General features: G+C 43.8%; 1 protein-coding gene across 1 annotated transcript in view; it reads left to right on the top strand.

The window, feature by feature from the left end:
- Positions 1 to 2,165, top strand: part of LOC143633156 (glucomannan 4-beta-mannosyltransferase 2-like) — a 3,386-nt gene extending 1,221 nt beyond the window's left edge. Inside the window, exons 4-5 of the mRNA XM_077101507.1 lie at positions 1,522 to 1,632; positions 2,138 to 2,165. The gene's annotated coding sequence lies outside the window, so the exon portion shown is untranslated. The remainder of the gene's footprint in view (positions 1 to 1,521; positions 1,633 to 2,137) is intronic.
- Positions 2,166 to 8,784: the final 6,619 nt, after the last annotated feature.

The raw sequence follows: 8,784 nt of genomic DNA, 5'->3' as shown, positions 1-8,784 counted from the left end.
TTATTATATTAATTATGTGTTAAATGGGTTAAACAATTTCCTTTGCATGACATAGAGTGAAAGAGAAAAAAATAATGATGTGAAGCTTATGTGGAATTAAGATGGGTTAGAGTATACCCCATGGCCTAACATTTATATGTAGCAGTCACCACATAATTTATTACTCATTTAATGTTTAATAAAAACGAAAAGAAAACAAAAACACATGTGGATAAATGAGTAACTAGATCATCTACAAAATGAGGAGAATATTATGTGCATAATATTTACACAATATTATTATAAAATACAATATACTAATAATGGGATCCGTTGATGGAGGCTCACTTTTAGTTGATGTCTGCAGTCTGCCCAATTGGTTGATCAATTTGATATATAAAAAAAAAAACATTTGTGTGCCCAAAAAAAAAAAATTGGTATTAAATATTTCAGGCTGGGTTATTATTATGTTTTATTTCAGTATATTCAGAAATACATTTATTCATTTTTAAAGTGCAAAATGAAAAGAAAAACACGTACACTGGCTAAATTGTAATTACTATAAAAATAGAGTAACGCTACAACAAAATTTAACTAGAATAATAATTGGTTACACATGTTTAATTTCATTTATATTTGATTCCCACATCACACACATGTATGAGCTTAATCAAATATAAAAGGGCTTTTTTAGTGAGAAATGCATTCAAGACAGAAATCATTAACGGTCACAAAATCTTAGTTCAAATCTAAGTAAAATTGTTGGGTCGGAAAGAAAGTCAACAATCATGTATATATTATTTATTTTTTCTTCATGACAAAAAACAAAAAAAAAGGTTTTCATATTTATGGTGGGTTTCCTCTTGAGGGTAATCTTCGCTCTCGGAGAATGAAGATTATCGGGTGGGTCAGTGACGCGTCAGCAATCCAAATTAGCCGTTAAAACAATGCAATATGAACATGTTATGTAATCATATGCGAATATCTATGTCTATTCACCAAAAATATATGTGTGGCATTTTGGTGCTTTCTATCATTCCATCCAATTTCACCTTTTGCATTGTTTGTTTGTTAACTGGCTGTGAGACCTTTGATTATATTATATTAATGTAGTACTAAAGTGTAAAACAAATAACTTAAAAATTATTGATTATTTGAATTGAACTCAGCTAATTGTGGGTTTCAATCATTTAGATTTTAGAATGATTACCTTTTTAAAATGAACTTTTTCGACAAAGATTTGGTGACTGGACTAAGGGCCCAGATCAAATTTTAGCCTTTTTCAAATAAGTATATTATGTCTGTTTAATAATAGGAGTAATATTTTTTAAACTTAGCTATTCAATCGTTAGTATTTTTTTTATATAAAAATACACGTGAATCTAGTTCAGAAGTTTTTTAATCTTATCTTAGTATTATTTGATAACTAAAGATCCGTGTTTTAGACTTTGCTAAACATGGATTAAAAAAATGTTTGATATAAAGACACACGATGACATAATGTGATTTGTTTTATGCTGATGTAATTGATTAATGTTACAGCGAACTCAAATGATTGCTTAATGACAAGAATGCAAGAGATGTCACTTGACTATCATTTTAAAGTGGAGCAAGAATTTGGTTCTATTACCCACGCATTCTTTGGATTCAATGGTAAGGAAATTATCACGTATAAAAAGTTGCCTGTCGTGATGTGCGTTTTTAAGTTAATTGATACATAATTGATCATGAATCTAATGGTGTTTATGTTATGAAGCAATATCTTAGGCTGTTTTGCACAAAATAGTAGACATTAGTTGACCTTAAACAGGTGCGGCCCGTGGGCCAGCGAAATGAATATAGGGTTTTATGCCCATACTTAGTTAAGGCCTCTAAATTTAAAATATATATATTTAATCGGCAAATTAGAAGTAAATATTTTTGTTTGTTTGGTGGTAAGCATGTGCGTTGTTAACTTGTAGGCCATGAGTTCAAGACTCATTATTTTTGTTTTTTTTTAAATTGACATAAAAATGTCACAAAATCTCATTTCGATTTAGGCCTTCAATATCGTTGAGCCGGCCCTGACCGTAAATTGCACTTTAATAATATAATTTGTATTCACGGGCTGCTCCTTTAAATGGAAACTCAAATGGTATTCTATATATGTTCTTGTTAGGGACTGCCGGAGTATGGCGAATGGCTGCTGAAGAGGTATGTACTCGCCTCAACACCGAGCAAGGCGGGTCAACCCACAAGATAAAGACATTATGAAGGCACAAAGCCAAAACCTATGCGCATGGCGCATACAAAACATGCTCGTGCATATCACATCTGCCCAGGCACACATATGCTCGCGCATCACATATGCGCGCAGCGCATCAGCGCGCGGCGCATATCACATGCTCGTGCATATCACATCTGCGCATGAAATATCTGCGCGTGAGAATAAAGAGAAGACCTCGCGCATCCTCAGGATGGGCGCATATCACACGTGCACATAATCAACCTCGTCCTTATCCAAATCAGGATTAGGGCAACCTTGATTGTGCACGTCAGACAACCTTCCAGAAGGCATCTTTTTAAGGAGTAAGAATATGCTGATGTTGACAGCTGCCAAATGAAAGGTCGACAACTCAGCATGACACATGTGTTACCACGTGATTACAACCAACGAGAAAGCGCCAGGTGTCCCAGAGGACACGTGGCGCAGTGCGATTGGAGGAGGCCAACGAGGTTGAGCCCAATCAGTGGAAACCCTAGCATTATAAATACAGCATCAACTCCACTTTGATGACATTCATACTCAATCATTGGCAGTTACAGGCAGTGATATCACATTCAATCATATTGAATTACATTCACTCACAGTCAGTTACATACAAACACACAGTCTCACAATCAAAGGGCATTCAGCTATTAAGCAATACTCTTGAGATTCCCTTACTCACACATTATTATCTTCTCCACCATATACTGATTCTCACGCCGGAGGGTTACCCCAAAGAGGACCCCTCTGTCCCTTTCTGAGGGGTAAGTAACGGCGCTGTTCATTTTGTAGGTGGAAGAACACAGATCCAGAAGAACCATCGGTGAAATAGTATAATCACACCCGAGGAAAGTAGATCTGCTACCAGTGAGTAGATCCACGTTTCTTCATTGGCGCCATCCGCTATTACATCGGCAATCAGATCTCATCAGATCTACATAAAAAAAAATCAATCACCATGGTTTCTGGCGTTCGTAACGTTGATCAAGCTCTGGAGGATATTGAACGTGAGGGTGTTAACGACGGACAGCAGGTTCTGAGGGTTCTGCGTGATTCTACGCGTACCACCAGCAACCGTCCCTTCGTCACAACCCCTCACAGCCAGACTGAAACTCCTCCAGACGATCTCATGTTACAAAATATGGCCGGCGCGAAACTGAAAGGACCAATGGGTCCAGAAGAAGAAACAAATGATCCGAATGAATGGCTCATAAACGAGCAGCGGCGTCTGATGGAAAAGTACAATGAAATGGTCAAACAGAAGAAGCTAGCCGACCAAACACAAAGGCAAGCGTTTGATAAGCAGACTACAAAAAGGCCGCGCGCGCCGGAAGAAGGACATTCTATTCACACTGCACACACTGAGTTCAGTGATGAAGAGGTGCATAGCATGAGGAAGACGCGGGATACTCATGCAGGAGGGTCACAGCTCCGCGCGCCTGTGAACATGGCGCCTGGAGCCAGAGCCGATCTGGATCTGCACATGCCGTACAGCCCACCAGTCAGAGGGCAAGTGGACGTAACCACACCCTACAGACCAGCCATCTTGGTAAAACACTCAAAGTTCACTGCGCGCATCGCGCAGGCTCCCATCCAGCACAAGACCAAGATGCCAAGTGGTTTGGGTAAGTATGATGGCACGACAGATCCAGACGATTTCTTGCAAGGTTTTTACAACACGGGAAACCTGGAGAGCTGGACGATGCCAACATGGTGTCATATGTTTGCTCGCTGCCTAACGGGCGCGGCGCGAGTATGGTTCGAGAGCTTGCCGACTAGGCAAATTGATGGGTTCGAGGAACTATTAGAAAAGTTCCAAGCCCACTTCGTACAGCAGCGCAGGCACACGCGCGATCCTGATGACATCATGCACTGCGTACGCAGGAATGATGAGACGATTGAAGATTACATCACTCGGTTCAATCAGGAGTCTCTGGCAATCGGAGGTATAACCGAGCAACTCCTGCGCGTGGCCTTTATACAAGGCGCGCGCAGTGATCAATTGCGACGAGCTCTCGTAAGCAAAGATGGCATGCCCACCACGTGGGCCAAGTTAATGGAGGCATCGCGAGTTTTCGCGAGAAATGAAAAACAGATTGCCCAAGATAGGGCAAGAGAAAGAGCGCATCAGGCTGAATCACCGCGCAGCAAAGAGAAGAGGGCCAAACAGAACTCTGTATGGTCCAGGTTGCAGCCAACAAGTTTTTCTTCCGCAGAAAAGCAAGCGCAACCAAGCTCACTCCAGCCCCAAAAAGATGTTCGTAATCGCGGGGAGGGCGGCAGAGATCCCAGCAGACCTCTGCCAAGAATATGGACTCCCCTCACTAAAACACCTTCACAGGTGTTAAGTACTGAGAATGTTCAATTCAAGCCCCCCAAGCAACTACACTACAAGGGACCGCAAAACAGTGGCAAATATTGTGAATTTCACAGGTCCCCGGGCCACAACACCGACGCATGCCATCATTTAAAGGATGCGATCGAGAAGGATGTAAAATCAGGCAGGCTGGCTCACTTGGTGAAAAACCAAAGAATAGAAGATGAGCAACCGGAAGGAGCCTCTGCCAGCAAGAAATACAAAAGAATCTGTGTGGCTGAGGGGGGACGACAAGGGCAGACATTAAAAAAGAGAAGCGCGCAAATCCACGGAGATTGGCGCGAGCAGCAAGTCATCTTCCCAAGAATCAGGGGAGGCCCTTCAATAAGCAGTCCTCTCGTCATCACCACACACATTGCTCATTACGAAGTGTCAAAGGTCCTGGTGGACACTGGAAGCGAATCTGACATTATGTATGAGCAATGTTTCAGAAAGTTAGACCCGGCAGACCAAGCGCGGCTCGAAATTGTGAACGCACCAATCTGTGGTGTTTCAAATGAAATCATCCATCCCCTAGGCCAGATTCAGTTTGAACTAACTATGGGGGATGATGAGCACAAGCGAGCCGAAGTTGTCAACTTCTTGGTCTTGCCCACCACGTCATGCCACAATATGATCCTGGGTAGGGGAACGATTGCCCAATTAAATGCTGTACCGTCGCTAGCGCACGGCGCATTGGGGTTCCCTACACCAACAGGCGTAACATTTGTTTACCGCGATCATTTGTGCGCAGTGACAAGTACGCCGCGGGAAGGGAGAATGAAACTTCCAATGGCGGACAATGCGCCAGAGAAGTGGATTTTAAATCCAAAATTCCCAGAGCAAACGGTCACAATTGGCGCTACCATTTCAGACGAAACGAGATTGAGAATGAAAAGGTTGCTCACAAAATACACGTCGGTTTTCGCGTGGCAACACTCCGATATGACGGGGGTCCCGCGAGACTTGGCGCAACATTCTCTTAACACGTTCAAGTCGGTGGAGCCAATTGCTCAGAAAAAGAGAATCATGGGGGATGAAAAGGCGAAGGCCATGAATGAGCAAGTGGAGGACCTGTTGCGCGCAAACATCATCCGCCCGATCCGATACCAGACGTGGGTAGCCAATCCTGTGATGGTAAAGAAAAGCAACGGGTCATGGAGGATGTGTATTGACTTCAAGGACCTCAACAAAGCATGTCCGAAAGACTGTTACCCCCTCCCAAACATCGACGCAAAGGTGGACTCCGTGGCGCCATTCAAGCTCAAATGTTTCCTGGATGCCTACAAAGCCTATCACCAGATTCAAATGGCACCACAGGACGAAGACAAGACTGCCTTCAGAACCGACAAGGGTGTTTTTTGTTACACAAAAATGCCCTTTGGTTTAAAGAATGCGGGCGCCACCTATCAGAGACTTATGGATTCGGTTTTCAGTGAACAAATCGGAAGAAATCTAGAAGTCTACGTTGATGATTTGGTGATCAAGAGCAGGGAGGAGAGACAAATGCTCAAAGACATCGAGGAAACTCTTCAGCGCCTAACGGAAGTTAACATGAAGCTCAACCCGAGCAAATGTACTTTCGGCGCGGAAGAGGGGAAATTTCTTGGTGTAATGGTCACTAAGGATGGTTTCAAGGTGAACCCTGAAAAGGTGGAAGCCATCCTTGACATGCCTTCACCATCCACCATGAAAGAGGTTCAGAAGCTGAATGGTAGATTGGTGTCAATCAACAGGTTCCTAGCGAACCACGCCAGCAAATCTACTCCATTCGTTAACACTTTGAGGAACTGCTTGAAGAAGAGCCAATTCAAGTGGACGCCTGAGGCTGAGCAAGCTTTCAGTGAGATAAAAGAATGTCTCATAAAGCTGCCCGCGCTCACAGCTCCACTTCCTGGCGAAACCCTTACATTGTACTTGTCAGCTGGAGACCGCGCCATCGGCGCAGTATTATTGGTGGATCGCAAGGGGATCCAAACGCCAATATACTATGTGAGTCGGGTGCTGACAGACCCTGAGACGCGCTATTCCATCATGGAAAAGTTAGTTTTGTCACTAACACACGCGTCGCGCAAGCTTCACAGATACTTCAATGGTCATCCGATTGAAGTTCTGACAGGTTATAACATCCAGCAAGTCTTGCGACGCCCCGCGCTCTCTGGAAGGCTGACAAAGTGGGCGCTGGAATTGGGTGAACACACGATCACTTATAAGCCACGTCCAGCAATAAAGGGTCAAGTTTTAGCGGATTTCATCACGGAAATCCCAGAGGGAAAGATCGAAGAAGCTCAGAGCGAGGTAGACCCTCCGCGAGCAAATGATGAAGAAGATGTTTGGAGGCTATTCACTGATGGGGCCTCCAACAACGAAGGGTCCGGCGCAGGCCTCAAACTGGTGGACCTTGATAATCATGAATATACTTATGCTATTAGGTTGGACTTCAAGAGTACCAACAATGAGGCTGAGTATGAAGCCCTGCTGGCTGGTCTGCGCATTGCGCGCAAGTTTGGGGTTAAAAGGCTAGAGGCCCATGTTGATTCTTACTTGGTAGCTGCTCAAGTCAACGGCCTTTATGACGCCAAGGAGAACACAATGCCTCTATATCTAGAGCAGGCAAAAAAGCTCGTTGAGCAGTTTGACTTCTTCAGAATCATACACATCTCGCGCAGCGAAAACAAGTCCGCTGACGCGTTGAGTAAAATGGCGTCAACTAATTTTGATCACTTTGGCAAAGATGTCAGGGTGGAAGTAATGAGCAGCCCGTCAGTGCAAACGCAATCGGTCCTTGTAATTCATACAACCCCTTCATCCTGGATAACTCCAATAATGGAATTCCTGAAGGAGGGGAAGTTACCGGACGATCGCGCGCAGGCGAGGAAGATAAGACACAAGGCGCAGAACTATGAACTACTTGAGGGTACATTATATCGACGCTCTTATCTTGGACCGCTCATGAAATGCCTGGATGCTGAAGAAGCAAGCTATGTGATTAGGGAGATTCACGAAGGAATCTGCGGAATACACGCTGGCCCACGCATGGTGGTTGCCAAGGCAATGAGCGCAGGCTACTATTGGCCAGGCATGTACTTGGATGCGCTAAAAGAAATCCAAAAATGCAAGGCATGTCAGAGCCACGCGCCAAACACCATGCGGCCAAAGAACAGCTTGATTCCAGTGACCTTCGCATGGCCTTTCCACAAATGGGCCATTGATATTGTGGGGCCCCTGACGCAAGCGCAAGGGCGAGTGAAATTTTTGGTAGTGGCGATAGACTATTTCACAAAATGGGTTGAGGCCAAGCCACTAGCAAAAATCACAGCTGAGGCGATGAAGCAATTTATCTGGAGCCACATCATTTGCCGTTTTGGCCTTCCTATGGAAATTGTGAGCGACAATGGTAAACAATTCACTGACAGGAAGATATCCAGCTGGCTCAAAGAATTGCACATCAACCAAATCTTCACTTCGGTCTACCACCCTCAAGGGAATGGCCAAGTGGAGCGCGCGAATCAAAGTTTGTTAAATGGGCTGAAGAAAAGGTTGGAGGGAGAATCCAATTCTTGGGTCGAGGAGTTACCTAATGTCCTGTGGGCGCACAGGACATTAAGCAAAACTAGCAATGGCGAATCCCCGTTCAGCCTAACCTATGGGACAGAGGCTATGATCCCAGCAGAAATTGGATGCCCATCCCATAGGGTACTCATGATGAGCAAGACTGATAACGAGCGCGAAAGAAGATTGGACCTCAACTTGCTTGAAGGACGCAGAGAAGCGGCTATCATCAATGAAGCCAAATACAAGAAAAAGCTGGAAAAATATTATAATCAGCGCGTTAAAGAATGCCACTTCAAGAAAAATGATTTTGTCCTTCGAAACAATGAAGCTAGCCGCGCGATAGCCCCAGGAAAAATGTCCCCCAATTGGGAGGGACCTTATCAAATTTCAGAAGATTTGGGTAAAGGCGCGTACACTTTAAAAGATTTGAATGGAAAAAAGATACCGCGCGTGTGGAACGCGGCACAGCTTAGAAAATGCTTCATGTAAAAGTTCAAATATGTAATCAAGGCTTTTAAGCCATCATGAATGATGATTCACGCTATCTTTCAATATTTGTTCTATTACCTTTGCATACATGTTTCACACTTCCCTTATTAATTTGGAGCAATATGACAACACTATATTGACTTCAAAACAAAATAAA

The sequence above is a fragment of the Bidens hawaiensis genome, unplaced genomic scaffold (genome assembly GCF_021521415.1).
Source record: "Bidens hawaiensis isolate Kalapana, Puna unplaced genomic scaffold, B.hawaiensis_p1.1 tig00006617_1, whole genome shotgun sequence".
Classification (NCBI taxonomy): Eukaryota; Viridiplantae; Streptophyta; class Magnoliopsida; order Asterales; family Asteraceae; genus Bidens; species Bidens hawaiensis.
The sequence above is the reverse complement of the archived record's forward strand: the minus strand, read 5'-3'. Positions and strand labels throughout refer to the sequence as shown.